Genomic DNA, 15,859 nt, shown 5'->3' with positions numbered 1-15,859 from the left:
AACTTATTTACAAAATATAAACAGGCTAACAGACATGGAAAACAAACTTTTGGTTATGAAAGGGGAAAGCTGGGGTGAGAGACATTTTAAAAATATTAATTTTTCAAATCCAGATACAAACTATTACATATAAAATAGATAAAACAACAAGGATTAACTGTATGACACAGGGAAGTATATTCAATATATTTTAATAACTGAAAATAGGAAAGAATCTGAAATAAAAAATACATGTAACTGAAGCACTTTGCCATATACCTGAAACTAACAAAATATAAAAATAGAAATTTGTCACTTTGAGCCTCAGTTTCTTCATCTAGAAAGATTATTATTTTGGACAATCCTCTTTTTAAAGAATTTTTGAGAAATAAATTGCCATAAAATTCAACGGCATGAGAAGCATACCCTTGGGTCTCTTACTAGGCACTCATTCAATTTGGGTTCTGATTCTACCTTCACATTGATCACCCTCAGGATTCAAATTTCCAATTGATTTTAGTTTAGCTTTAGTTTAAAAAATGTATTCTTACAAAGGGCAACATAGTTCTATGCTTCTTGTTTATGAGCCTTAAGCCAACTGCAGGAGACATACAGAGAAAGCCACAGGAGACATCTCTTTTTTATTTAAAATTTAGACTAAAATAAATGAAAAGATTTTAGAGGAATTATTTAAGACACAAATATCTGTATGGTTTTTGTTGGAGAAGGCATTACTAATTTGCTCTGGGAACAGCTGCACTTTATTGGACATGATCTTTTTCCCTGTGCAGATTTCCTCTTGCTTAGCCAAGGTATACAAAGAGAATGGCAGTTTAGTGCTCTGGAAAAGGCTGTCAGTTCCTCCTGAGCTCAGCTCCTGCATCTTAATGCAGCATCAGGTTTCTTGTAGACAACCACATTTCAGGCCCTTTGACAAAAGCCATATAAAAAAAAAGATATGATGCTCAAGTAGAGGAGGTGGCTTGAATAATTTAACAGCTACATATAGACCTATGAAATATTAAAGGAACAATAGCGTTCAATGGGAATTTTATAGATTCGGGCTTGACATCCGTCTCTCCCTTACATAACTGGCTATTTGGCTACAGCAATAATTAATATGTTATGATAGAGAGATGGTAATTACAATGGAGTTAATAAGTACTTTAATTAAAGCTAAACCAGCTTACTGACACTCAGGTATCTTAAAAAGTTTTATAAAATTCAAATAATTTAAGCTTTCTTAAGAATACTGAGCTGATATTTAAAAAACAAAACAAAAAAGGAATATTCTATCCCGGCTATTTTAAAATAAATTTGTTCTGAACAAGAACTGTTCAGCTAGCACTTGTATTTCTTTTATAAATATGATGGACTTTAAAAATCCCTTTGTAAAGTGAAAGGCAAGAAAGCAGGCACAGGGTCTCTGAGGTTATTTTGTCACAATGTGAAGAATCAATGCTTATCAATTCATATGGCACCTCCACATAATCTACCCCACTGTATTATCAGGAGCATCTCCATCAGAGACTGATTGTATTGCAGATATCCATATATAGCAGATGGTCTACAGAGGGACTTGCATTTTTCTTAATTGTGAATCTTTAGCTTAGATATCTATAACATTCCCTAAAAGTTTCTTATTGTTTGTAAAATATATTTACCTTTAATTTTCTTCACCTCTTTTGGCATAATAATGTGCTTACTTACAAAAACCTGTAATTAGACCAAAATGTATCGTATGCACTTTAAGTGAAGTAAATGTTGGAGATATCTCATTTAAAAGAAAGGGACCTAATTAATCTTAAAAGCTTTTGCACAACGAAGGAAACTATAAGCAAGGTGAAAAGACAGCCTTCAGAATGGGAGAAAAGAATAGCAAATGAAGCAACTGACAAAGAATCTCAAAAATATATAAGTAGCTTCTGGAGCTCAATTCCAAAAAAAATAAATGGCCTAATCAAAAAATGGGAAAGAACTAAACAGACATTTTTCCAAAGATGACATACAGATGGGTAATAAACACATGAAAAGATGCTCAACATCACTCATTATCAGAGAAATGCAAATCAAAACCACTATGAGGTACCATCTCATGCCAGTCAGAATGGCTGCTATCCAAAAGTCTACAAGCAATAAATGCTGGAGAGGGTGCAGAGAAAAGGGAACCCTCCTACACTGTTGGTGGGAAGGCAAACTAGTACAGCCACTATGGAGAACAGTGTGGAGATTCCTTAAAAAACTGGAAATAGAACTGTCATACGACCCAGCAATCCCACTGCTGGGCATACACACTGAGGAACCAGAAGTGAAAGAGACACGTGCACCCCAATGTTCATCGCAGCACTGTTTACAATAGCCAGGACATGGAAGCAACCTAGATGTCCATCGGCAGATAGCAAAAGAGACACAGATATAAAGAATAGACTTTTGGGCTCTGTGGGAGAAGGTGAGGGTGGGATGATTTGAGAGAAAACCACTGAAACATGTATATTACCATATGTGAAATAGATCACCAGTCCAAGTTCGATGCATGAAACAGGGCACTCAAAGCCAGTGCACTGGGACACCCCTGAGGGATGCGACGGGGAGGGAGGTGGGAGGTGGGTTCAGGATCAGGGAGACATGTACACCCATGGCCGATTCATGTCAGTGTATGGCAAAAACCGTTACAATATTGTGAAGTAGTTATCCTCCAATTAAAATAAATTAGTTAAAAAAAAAGGAAGTATCATGTTATTTTGTTATTGTTTCTAATAGGCCTCAGTTCTTCACTTCTCAATACAGTGTGCTGAGTTTTTGCTTTGAAGAGACACCTAAGCATGAAGGAAGTGGAGGCAAAGGGGCTGGTTTCCCAAAGAGATACTTTTGTGCAATAGCTCCGATAGTGACCTCATTGTTAGAGAGTTTAACTCAGTTTTAGCAGAGATATTGTATTCCCACTGAATACTCATAATACGTTTTAGGTTCTTGCAGTGTTTATGGAAATCTGTAGTGTGACTAGGACTAAATATGAGTCATTCTGTAGAGCCAATGGGTCCACAAAACAATGACTGCTATTCTCGGGACATTAATAGTCTCAGAATAGTCATAAAGTAAACCGCTAACTAGTGAGGTAATTCTGAATCAAAACAGCCCCTTCACAATGTTTTATCATTTTTCAATTGCTTCCTCATATGGAATTTCAAGGGATATATACTTAGCATAAGGCCATAGGGAAGACTCGGAAAGAGGGGCTGCATTCCAGACAGAAGCAGTTCAGCAAACTAGACCTCATCAGTTACTGTGAATTCAGAGGTTACAACATCCTAAAAGATGATGCTGAAAGTGCTATACTCAATATGCCAGCAAGTTTGGAAAATTCAGTGGTGGCCACAGGGCGGGAAAAGGTCAGTTTTGATTCCAATCCCAAAGAAAGGCAATGCTAAAAAATGTTCAAACTACTGCACAATTGCATTCATCTCACACACTAGTAAAGTAATGCTCAAAATTCTACAAGCCAGGCTTCAACAGTATGTGAACCAGGAACTTTCAGATGTTCAAGCTGGTTTCAGAAAAGGCAGAGGAACCAGAGAGCAAATTGCCAACATCCACTGAATCATAAAAAAGGCAAGTCCAGAAAAATTCCAGACATCTATTTCTGGTTCATTGACTACGTTAAACCCTTTGACTGTGTGGATCACATCAAACTGGAAAATTCTTAGAGACAGAAATAACAGATCACCTTACCTGCCTCCAGAGAAATCTGTATGCAGGTCAAGAAGCAACAGTTAGAACCTGACAGGGAACAAGAGACTGTTTGAAAATTTGGAAAGGAGTATGTCAAGGCTGTATATTGTCACCCTGCTTATTTAACTTGTATGCTTATTTAACTTATTTAACTTGTATATCATGCAAAATTCCAGGCTGGATGAAGCACAAGCTGGAATCAAGATTGCTGGGAGAAATATCAATAACCTCAGATATGCAGATGACACCATCCTTATGACAGAGAGTGAAGAAAAACTAAAGATCCTCTTGATGAAAGTGAAAGAGGAGAGTCAAAAAGTTGGCCTAAAACTCAACATTCAAATGAGGTGGATGAAACTGGAGCCTATTATACAGAGTGAAGTAAGCCAGAAAGAAAAACACCAATATAGTATACTAATGCATATATATGGAATTTAGAAAGATGGTAACAATAACCCTGTACACGAGACAGCAAAAGAGACACTGATGTATAGAACAGTCTTGTGGACTCTGTGGGAGAGGGAGAGGGTGGGATGATTTGGGAGAATGGCACTGAAACATGTCATATCATATATGAAACGAGTCACCAGTCCATGTTCGATGAACGATAATGGATGCTTGGGGCTGGTGCACTGGGACGACTCAGAGTGATGGTACGGGGAGGGAGGAGGGAGGAGGATTCAGGATGGGGAACACGTGTATACCTGTGGCATATTCATGTTGATTTATGGCAAAACCAATACAATACTGTAAAGTTAAAAAAAAAAACAAAAAAACTAAGATCATGGCATACGGTCCCATCACTTCATGGTAAATAGATGGGTGAACAATGGAAACAGTGACAGACTTTATTTTCTTGTGCTCCAAAATCACTGTAGATGGTGACTGCAGTCATGAAATTAAAAGACACTTGCTGCTTGGAAGAAAGCTATAACAAACTAGACAGCATGTTAAAAAGCAGAGACATTACTTTGCTGACAAAGGTCCATATAGTCAAAGCTATGGTTTTTCCAGTATGGATGTGAGAGTTGGACAATAAACAAGGCTGAACAAAGAATTGATGCTTTTGAACTGGGGTGTTGGAAAAGACTCTTGAGAGTCCTTTGGACTATGAGGAGATCAAACCAGTCAATCCTAAAGCAAATCAGTCCCAAATATTCATTGGAAGGACTTATGATGAAGCTGAAGCTCCAATACTTTGGCTACCTGATGCAAAGAACTGACTCATTGGAAAAGACCCTGATGCTGAGAAAGATTGAAGGTGAGAGGAGGAGAAGGGGACAACAGAGAATGAGATGGTTGGATGGCATCACTGACTTGATGGACATGAGTTTAAGCAAGCTCCCCGGGAGTTGGTGATGGACAGGGTAGCCTGGCATGCTGCAGTCTATGGGGTCACAAAGAGTCAGACATGACTGAGCAACTGAACAGAACTGATAAAACATGGGACATGTCTTTGGGAGCAAAGCTGCAGAGTTGGAAGAGCTAACTACCTTTGGAATCATTAGTAATTCTGTTTTCTTTTAAACAATACCCAACTTTTCCAGCTTCACTACCACTAGTCTTACCTCTTTTGTTCTAAACTAGTTGAATGGGACACCTGCTGGATTCTATATATTCTCTGTTAATGGTATAGGAAGAAAATTGCCATAACTCATTCCTTGATCTTAGTGAAATAATCAATAATAGGAGTATATCACTGATGTGCTTCAGTAGAGTATTTCCCCAGGTAAACAATACCAATCAGTCAAATCGGCATTTGAAGTGAAATTCAGGCCTACTTTATTCTCACTTTCATCCTTTGACACACTAATTTTCTTGGTCTTAGATACCTCTCACATAGTTCCAGCATGTACTTCATTAAATCATGTTCTGATCTCATTATTTAATAGGATAAACAATTTATTCATTTGAAAGTCTCACACATTACAGAGGTTACTTTGATTTTGTTATACAGTCAGGTTGCTTACATTCTTCTTTAATTTTGACACATTCTGTCCCTAGTCTATTCATTGGCAGGTGAATTCTTTACCACTAGCACCACATATCGTCAATTAGTTTAAAAAACAAATTATAAATTAAAAATACAGAACTACTAACTGGTCAGAGGTTATAAGCTAACATGCTAAGCACGCCACTTTACTCAAAATATTGCTTTAAAAGGAAGATTAAAGAAAGGTAATTGTGATGCTTTTGGTGGGAGAGTAAAGATTTAGGAAAAGCAAGAACATAGTAGGGAACTGGAGAGGTTCTCAAGGATAGAATTATTTTTTTATCAATTCTGACATTTTTACAGCATTCCACAGGCATTCCTTTTATACATTTCAAAACTCATGGTTATAGTCAATTGCTACTCTGGGTCAATTATCACCAGTTACATTTTCATCTATTTCTTTCACTGATCCCTGGAAAGTCGAGCTGTCAAACTGACCTGTTGTGACTGTTCATGGCCAGTGGGAAATGGCTAGTCAAAAGTATGAAACTTCTCCTCCATTTTAAATACCATTTCAAATATGAGTTTTAACCTAAAAGACACATTTGTCTTAAAAATATATATATTCCTGCCCCTCATCTTCAAGTCAATAGTGATTTCCCTATAACATAACCACATGCAATTTCACTACATAATTTTAATACATGCTCAGATTTCTTTATACTCTTTATTCCATTCCTTTTAAATCTAGTACTCGTTACAATCACCTATACAGATGACATTTCAAAGCTTTGTGTCTAAACTGTAAGGTTAGAAATGCATGTTAAATTTTGCAAATGATTTATGAGTTATAGGGTAGAATGATGTATATTATTATATGAGGGGTTCAGGAAGGGCCATTTATGCACAATTAAAGAAAAACAGGTATAACTGTTTTTTCTCAAACCTTGGCCTTTTTCCTTTTAACCTTCTGAAAGTCATTATGTCATATTTCAAAATTCTTATTTTGCTTGAGGGAAAAATTTAAGTCACATAACTAGGCCATAACATTCAAATGTTCAAGGTTTGATTTTTTTTCTGTATGATTTATAATAGTGCATGCTTTCATAATGTGTAATTTATCAGGTATGATGCAAGATTTTATGCCAGTTGTACAATTTATTCCTTAAATCTTTAATGGAAGAAGAGAAATTGATTGTTGAGATTAGAACAAGTTGCCAATAATTTCTTCATGACATCTCTATAAGGCATCCATCACTCATTTCCATTTTTAAGCTGCCAACCTAACTACATTTTTTTATCCCCATGTAGAGATTAGCATAGAAACCCAAGGGTAACTTTTGCAGTTTATTCTGCTCTCAATATACTATTTTCATTATTACCACTGTTGTCATTCTCACTAGCATAATACCTATATAAATTATAGTGCTTCACAGGTTGAAAAATATCATGTCAGTTTCTCTCTACATTTTTTTATGAGGCCCAGCTGGTGTGCAATATTGTATAAGATGCAGGCATACAACATAGTGAATCAATTTTTAAAGGTTATATTTCATAGACATGCTGTGCTATGCTTAGTCACTCAGTTGTGTCCAACTCTTTGTGACCCCATGGATGGCAGCCCGCCAGGCTTCTCTGTCCATGGGGATTCTCCAGGCAAGAATACTGGAGAAGGTTGCCATGCCCTCCTCGAGGGGATCTTCCTGACCCAGGAATTGAACTTGGGTCTCCTGCATTGCAGGTGGATTCTCTACCAGCAGAGCTACCAGGGAAGTCCATGTTCCATATAATTACTACAACATACTGGCAATATTCCTGCATTGTACAATATACCCTTATCAGATCAGATCAGATCAGTCGCTCAGTCGTGTCCGACTGTTTGCGACCCCATGAACCGTGCACGCCAGGCTTCCCTGTCCATCACCAACTCCCGGAGTTCACCCAGACTCACGTCCATCAAGTCAGTGATGCCATCCAGCCATCTCATCCTCTGTCGTCCCCTTCTCCTCCTGTCCCCAATCCCTCCCAGCATCAGAGTCTTTTCCAATGAGTCAACTCTTTGCATGAGGTGGCCAAAGTACTGGAGTTTCAGCTTTAGCATCATTCCTTCCAAAGAAATTCCAGGGCTGATCTCCTTCAGAATGGACTGGTTGGATCTCCTTGCAGTCCAAGGGACTCTCAAGAATATTCTCCAACACCACAGTTCAAAAGCATCAATTCTTTGGCACTCAGCTTTCTATATAGTCCAACTCTCACATCCATACATGACCACTGGAAAAACCATAGCCTTGACTAGATGGACCTTTATTGGCAAAGTAATGTCTCTGCTTTTCAGTATGCTATCCAGGTTGGTCATAACTTTGATTCCAAGGAGTAAGCAACTTTTAATTTCATGGCTGCAGTCACCATCTGCAGTGATTTTGGAGTCCAGAAAAATAAAGTCTGACACTGTTTCCACTGTTTCCCCATCTATTTCCCATGAAGTGATGGGGCCAGATGCCATGATCTTTGTTTTCTGAATGTTGAGTTTTAAGCCAACTTTTTCAGTCTCCTCTTTCACCTTCATCAAGAGGCTTTTTAGCTCCTCTTCACTTTCTGCCATAAGGGTGGTGTCATCTGCATCTATTCAAATCTATTCTTTAGCTCATTTTTAAGTTGGGTTGTTCATTTTTCTGATGTTGAGTTACATGAGCTATTTGCATATTTCAGATAGTAACCCCTTCTCGGTCATATCATTTCCAAGTATTTTCTCCCATTCAGTAGGTTTTATTTTCATTTTGTCAATAGTTTCCTTTGCTGTGCAAAAGCTTTTAAGTTTTACTATATTAGGTACTATTTATTTATTTTGGATTCTATTTGCTTTAGGAGATAGATGTAAAAAAAATATTCCTATAATTTATATCAGGGAGCATTCTGCCTCTGTTTTCCTCTGATTTTATTTTTCCTTCTGGCTGGAAGCCATCACATCCATTAAGAGGGCCTTCACTGAACATCTGATTAGGAAAAAATACTATCTTTGAGCTCCTATGGTTAGTCAGTCTCATGTGAACTTTGCTATATAACGGGCAATGTTTTAGTTGTGGCTAAAGTTATGACATTGCTCTTTACGTGATTACATGAATGATGAAGTGATGATACTAATGTAGAGGGCAAAGACCACGAGTAATAACTCAGTTATCAAAGATTCCTTGAAGCACTGTAAGTATTTGCCAATATCAATTACTATATATATATAAATAAGTAGCTCAGCAACTTTCTTTTAACATATCTATTGAAGGGTAAATCACATGCAATGCTACTAACTTTTTAAAGTATAAGACTCAATGGTTTCTCATATGTTTTCAGTTCTAGGACCAAAAGGAACAAAATTCAGCCAACACCCTGAATGATCAAAGAAATGGAAACTGTCTTAGAGCAGTCATAATGAAACACAGCCTGCTAACATGGTGATTTTAGACAGTGAGGACCACTGAAAAATGGAGGCATAAGATAAGATATTGGTATGGTTTAAGACGCAAATATGTGGTAATTTGGCCAGTAAGTTTCCACCAAATTTGGCCAGTAAGTTTCCACCAAATTTTTTTCTGATAGTTCCATAAGGGTTCCCCTCAGGTATAACAAGTTGCATAACAGACCCCAATTATTTGATCAACAAACATATAACTCTAACCAAGATACTTAAAATGAAGTCAAGCATCTAAGATAATTCAAGTGTTCAAAGATTGGGACTGTACCATTTTATGTTATTGTTCAGTCACTAAGCTGTGTCCAACTCTTTGTGACCCCATGGACTGCAGTATGCAAGGCTCCTCTGTCCTTCACTATCTCCTAAAGTTTGCTCAAACTCATGTCCATTGCATCAGAGATGCTATCTAACCATCGTATCCTCTGCTGCCTCCCCTTCTTTTGCCTTCAATCTTCCCCAGCATCAGGGTTTCTTCCCAGTGAGTCAGCTCTTCACATCAGGTGGCCAAAGTGTTGGAGCTTGAGCTTTAGCACCAGTACTTCTAATGAATATTCAGGGTTGATTTCCATTTGATCTCCATGCAGTCCAAGAGACTCTCAATAGTCTTCTTCAACACAATTCAAAAGCATCAGTTCTTCAGCACTCAGCCTTCTTTATGGATCAACTCTCACATCTATACATGACTACTGGAAAAGTCATAGCTTTGACTATATATCCCTTTGTCTGAGAAGCGATAAACCTCAATATTAAAGGCAGCTAGACCATGGAAATTAAACATGAATAAAGGGAAGTTTACTTCTTTTTACTCTGGATTAGTAAAATATCTGACTGTGATTTGGGAAACACAATGTCCTGTGTGATATTAGAGTCCACTCTGATATGAATTAGCCACATGTGGTTAACGGAGAACCATTCTGGTGCCTGATAACATTGCCCTGAGAAAGTGGCAGTACTGCTATATTTAGTTGTTAATCTATTTCAGTCCATCAATTTGAATATTCATTAAACATGTCAGCAAGATAAAATGCAAATAAATAAGACGACAATTTGCAAGGGTGTTGATAAATGTGTGACACTGATAAAATAACAACATAAAATTTATTAAACAAGCTTAGATCCAATTAAAATCTTTCTAAGATTTTCGATGTTATTTCTCAAGGCATTTCTGTGTTCAGGAGGATGCAAGCCCATTTGTTTAGCTCTCCATTTCCTCCTTAGAGTCTACCTTCATATCTACAATACATAATGTCTTTAGGAAGAATTTTTTTAATCATTACCGGCTATCATTATGCAGAAAACACTCAGGTTTATGTCTCTCAATTTGATAATTTAGCTTTGGCTGCAGATGATCTGATTCAGAGTCCATCTACAGTGAATAATTGAATGTCAGAAATGTTTTAAATTAAATTCCAACAAAGATGAAATGCTTTGTGGAGGAATCTTAATGTTTGTTAAGTTCCTGTCCTCCTTTTCATGGCCTCTTAATGGCTGCAATCTTGTATCCACTTTTCCAAAGAAAAGTCAGCACACTATTTAAGAGTCTGTGGTGGGAGCCTTCAGTCATATTAAATTTCTGCCTCCGTGTTCTTTCACCATCTTAAGTACACTGTAAGCATAAAATAAAAAGTATAGCAATGGAAGAGGGTTTTTGACTGGGTGGCATAATTAATGTCATTACGTATTTCATTTCCTGTTAATGGATGTAGATATAAGAAATAGGTCTGGTTAATGTTCTCTCATGGATAAATATAAATAAGATTCTGGTGGAATTCAGGAGCAGTGGTCCTCTGATATACTCAATAGTCAACTGAGTTACCAATTGATATTGTAGAACTAGTAGGTAACTTACACATATGTGCACTTCGATTTGTAGATTCAATATATATTCTTATGGAATTGAAGTACAGGGAAATTTGAGGTGTGCTGGCACTAATTTGGTTTAGAGACAAAATATAAACTTTAGATAAAACTGACTTGGATTTAATTTCTAGCTGTTACTCTTTATTATTTATGTGACACTGGGAAAGTTACTAAATAATCTTCAATTTCCTCATTCATAAACTGAGAGGGAATTATATTACCCTAATTTATTAATTCAAGCAATACAATATTTACTGTATATACATAATGAGCTAGTCATAACCAGCAAAGGACAAAAGATTAGACAACAAACCAAATTTATACCCATATGGGCCTTAAATTCTAGTGAGACAATGAATGAGAAAATGAAATGTGTTAGATAATTATAAATATTAAGAAGTAAGAGAGAAATGATGTGAAAGTGGGTCAGGGGATATGTGTATATACTGTGTGTATGTACACATGCCTTTCCCCAGTTGTTTAATCAAGCAGTGTTCACACATACAGTTTGGAGATTATATATATATATATATATATATAAAATATAGTTTGCATGTATATAGCTTCCCTGGTGGATCAGTTGGTAAAGAATCTGCCTGCACTGCAGGAGACCTGGGTTCAGTCCCTAGTTTGGAAAGATCCCCTGGAGCAGGGCGTGGTAATCCACTCCAGTATTCTTGCCTGGAGAATCTACATGGACAGATGAGCCTGGTGGACTATAGTCCATGGGGTGACAGAGAGTCAAAAACGACTGAGCGATTAAGCACAGCACAGCATTATATGTAACATCTGGGAACAGAACAGTCAGCTATTATTTATTGGTCAAATAAACATTTAATGTTGGAAAAACAGCTCCAATTTCATATTTCCTGCAAAACAGGAATCAGGTGTCTTATGACACCAGAAAGGAAGACATAAAATTTCTAGATTCAAATGTGTTCTGTTTAATTATTAAAATACACATGAAGGGATGCTGATCACACAAGAAATGTTACTGAAGGCAGGAAAAACTGTCAAATTCCTGTGACTAAATATGCTAGGTCTAGCATGTGCTATGATGTTTTTTTGTAACCTAAGAGGATTTTCAAGAAGAAAGCTTGACCCTGTCTGCAATTCTTCACCTGCTTCAGTTTCTTTGCTGTTCCCAAGAAGTGTGACTTAGTAAGTACATCCTGCTTAACATGAAACTGGTGTCTTTCCTTCCAAAACCCTCTATGAAATGGCTAACTCATTGCTACTTGCACCCCTTTACAAAAAATCATTGCTGTAAGAACACATAAAATTTCAATACAGTGTTTCTCATTGTTATGGATTTTTGATGACCTGACTTTAAATTTTGTATGTTTTGGCTTTTTTATTGAATTAACAGACTAGTAAATCACCAGACACATATTTATCATCATTAAAAACATCTCCACATTTTCTTCTTACTTGTTCCTGTAAATATATTCATGTTTTATGTGATTGAAAGTCACAACATATAGGATCATCATATCTAAAAATGTATGTGGAGGGAAAAAATCCTTAAGTCATTGGTATTGTGCATGATTTTTATTTTTATTAATACTGTCCTATATTTTTTTAAAAAATAAATATTAGATTTTTAAAAAGTCTGTTCTCCACTGTGCTCAGTTATATCGACTTTTTGCAACTCCATGTACTTTGGCCCACCAGGTACTTCTGTCCATGAGATTCTTCCAGGCAAGGATACTGGAATGGGTTGCTATCACCTTTTTTGGGAGAATTTCCCAATCCAGGAATTAAACCCACATCTCTTGCATCTCCTGCATTGGCAGGCAGATTTTTTTTTTTTAAGCCACAGGTTAGAGAAAACAATTTTATATATACCAAATACTCTAAAATAAAAAAGGATACTAAGATAAGAAACTATCTCATCTAAAATATGAAACCATTTCATGTAAAATGAAATTCTCTAGAAGAACTAGGAGTGGTAATTGCTTTCACTACTGTTTTCTTGTCTGATAACTTCTCCATAGTAAGAATACATCACCTTTACATCAAAAAAAAGTTTCATCTTAATAGCAAATTTTATTTTATATTATTTATCTGGATAGATGTCTTAAATGAGTTAGGTTCAATAATGTGCTATGATGATTCTCTCTCCACTATCTAAATGCTACAACTTAGGATATTTTAAACTTTGATAGATCATTGTCATTCACCAATAATAGCTTTAAAATATGTATTTTATTAATTATATTGAGAATAGATTCCCAGATGCAGAATGTATCTCTAACACCAATGCTACTTCCACTGCCTAACCACCTGCTTCATCTCCAACAGGAGTTGCCCGCTATTGATTTTGGTCAGTATCGGCAAAGAGAAGGTCCCCAAGCCAGAGATTAAGAACAACACCAGTGTCATTTTCAAAGATCGACTACATCCAGGCCTTAGAAATAAACAGAGTGCCTGTGAGGGTCTTGGAATTTGGAGTACTAATCTGTACATAGGGTCTGTGGCGTCTTCTTCAGTGCCTCTTGGGTCTAGGAATTTATCCAGGAGTAACCCATTTCAAACTAGAACAAGCCTGACACCCCAGAAGGAACACAAGCAAAGAACTACAGAGGTGGCAGTCAATCAGCTGGAGGTGCAATTGGTGGGACTGAAATTTGTATGTTCTCAGGCTCCATTGGGTTCACCTACCAGGTCATCTGGATTCAGGGGAATTCCCACACTGGTGTTTCTAAGCCAGACCTGCCCAGGGTGTCTAAGCCTGATATCCAGGGTCTGCAGGAACCTGCATGCAGGCAAGAATGGAAGCCTCCTGTTAGGTGAACAGGTGGATAGAATTTGACAACCTTCTGTGGGGACAGCTCTTAATATCTGTTGGATCTAAATGATTCTCCAAGAACATCCATAACTAAGAGAGATCTGTCCACATTTCCAGGTTTGCAAACTGGCTCTGAAAGGAGCAAAATTGCGTCCCCCAATAAGAGTTTAGGGTGCTCTGGCAGCACTTACCTGACCCCAGGCTTATGAGGCTAGGGCTTTACTATTACTGGGAAAAGACCCAGAGATTCTACAGTCAGGGAAGGACTGTCTACTTATCCACCCATTCTCCTGCCACATGCTTCTCAGCTCTGAATTTTATTTCCCTTCACAACCTTGGATGGGTGATATGAGAAACTAGAAGATCCTGGCCATATCTAAGTTGTATTCAGAGGCATCCCAATGTGAAATAAAAGAAAGTACACAGACAAGAAATGTGACCCATCTTCTTACATGTACACTTATCCTTGAATGTGTACTCCAAATTTGTTTTTACTGGTTTGGAAATAAAATTAACTGAGAAACCCTCTTCACCATTCCTTTTTACAGGAAGCTCCCCCCCGACCACCGCCATTCTTTTTTTGTCAAGTACGAGATGAGTAATTTTTTATTTAGTGACTTTCTTTCCTATTGTTGTTGTTGTTCAGTCATTAAGTCCTGTTTGACTTTTTGCGACCCCACAGACTGCAGTGCACCAGGCCTCCCTGTCCCTCACCATTTCTTGGAGTTTGCCCAAGTTCATGTCCATTGAACTGGTGATGTCATCCAACCATTTTATCCTCTGTTGCCCTCTTCTCCTTCTGCATTCAATCTTTCCCAGCATCAGGGTCCTTTCCATGAGTTGGCTCTTCTCATCAGGTGGCCAAAGTATTGGAGTTTCAGGTTCAGCATCAGTTCTTCCAATGAATATTCAGGACCGATTTCCTTTAGGACTGACTAGTGTGATTTCCTTGCTGTCCAAGTGAGTCTCAGGAGTCTTCTCCAGCCCCACATTTCAAAAGCATCAATTCTCTGGTGCTATGCCTTCTTTGTGGTCCAACTCTCATATCCATGTATGATTAATGAAAATACCATAGCCTTGACTGTATGGACCTTTGTCAGCAAAGCGATGTCTTTAATATGCTATGTTTTTTGTTTTTTTTTTATAGCTTTCCTTCCAAGAAGCAATCGTCTTCTTGTGCATGATTGTGCATTCTTTTCTAATACATGTATGTATTTGAAAGGGCATAATAAATTTTAGAATCAAGCTTCTAGGTTTCACTTTTTTTAAGTTCTTAGAGTTCTGATTATTATTTACAGATTGATTAAGACACTTTGACTATCTTTACCAAGATGAGTATTCTTTTCCAGACACCTGACATGCCATTCCATTTACTAAGGCATGTCTAGACTTACATATGTTTTGAAAGTTTTTATAGGTTTACAGATTTTTAATTACAGCGATCCTTCAGTTTATTTGTTAAAAAATTCAGTGAGTATTTATATTCTATTGCCATCAGTCATGTCTTTTTATTAGCCTCCAAAGCTCTTGTCTTTTTTTTTTTTCTTTTTACTATTGATGCTATAATTGACATACATTTTATTAGTTTTCAGTCTACAACACAGTGATTAGACTTCTATGTATGTTGACCTCATCACAATAAGTTTAATTATCATCTGTCATTATTTAAAGTTATTGCAGTCTGATTGACTGTATTCCCTATTCTGTGTATTATGTTTCCATGACTTATTTTATCACTAGAAGTTTGTGCCACTAAATCCCTTTCACCTACTGACTTGAAAAAAGTGTTTAATTTTTAAATGGGTTATATGTGCCCACTGTAAACATTTCAAGAAGTGCTTTCATTTATATGATGTTATAAACAGGATCTGTCATTTCTTTCTTTTTAAACCATTTTGTACATTTGAAAGTCTTTTGTACATAAATTTAAAATCCTTATATTGCTTATTTTAATTTCATTTACTATACTTTCAAGTAGAAAACTCAAAGACTGCTAATAATACTCACTCTACATAATCTTCCTGAGTTTAGCAGTAATGCCTATTACAGTGCTATACATGATTTTCATTTATGAATTAATTTTATGTTTACATATTCATCA

At 36.8% G+C, this 15,859-nt stretch overlaps 1 long non-coding RNA gene across 1 annotated transcript in view; it reads right to left on the bottom strand.

Annotated features, from left to right (window-relative positions):
- Positions 1–534: 534 nt before the first annotated feature.
- Positions 535–15,859, bottom strand: part of LOC133253375 (uncharacterized) — a 48,242-nt gene continuing 32,917 nt past the window's right edge. The window contains exon 3 of the long non-coding RNA XR_009738291.1: positions 535–907. This is a non-coding gene — a long non-coding RNA (uncharacterized LOC133253375). The remainder of the gene's footprint in view (positions 908–15,859) is intronic.

The sequence above is a fragment of the Bos javanicus genome, chromosome 8, assembly GCF_032452875.1.
Source record: "Bos javanicus breed banteng chromosome 8, ARS-OSU_banteng_1.0, whole genome shotgun sequence".
Classification (NCBI taxonomy): Eukaryota; Metazoa; Chordata; class Mammalia; order Artiodactyla; family Bovidae; genus Bos; species Bos javanicus.
Note: the sequence above shows the minus strand (reverse complement) of the source record. Positions and strands in the feature narration are given on the sequence as shown.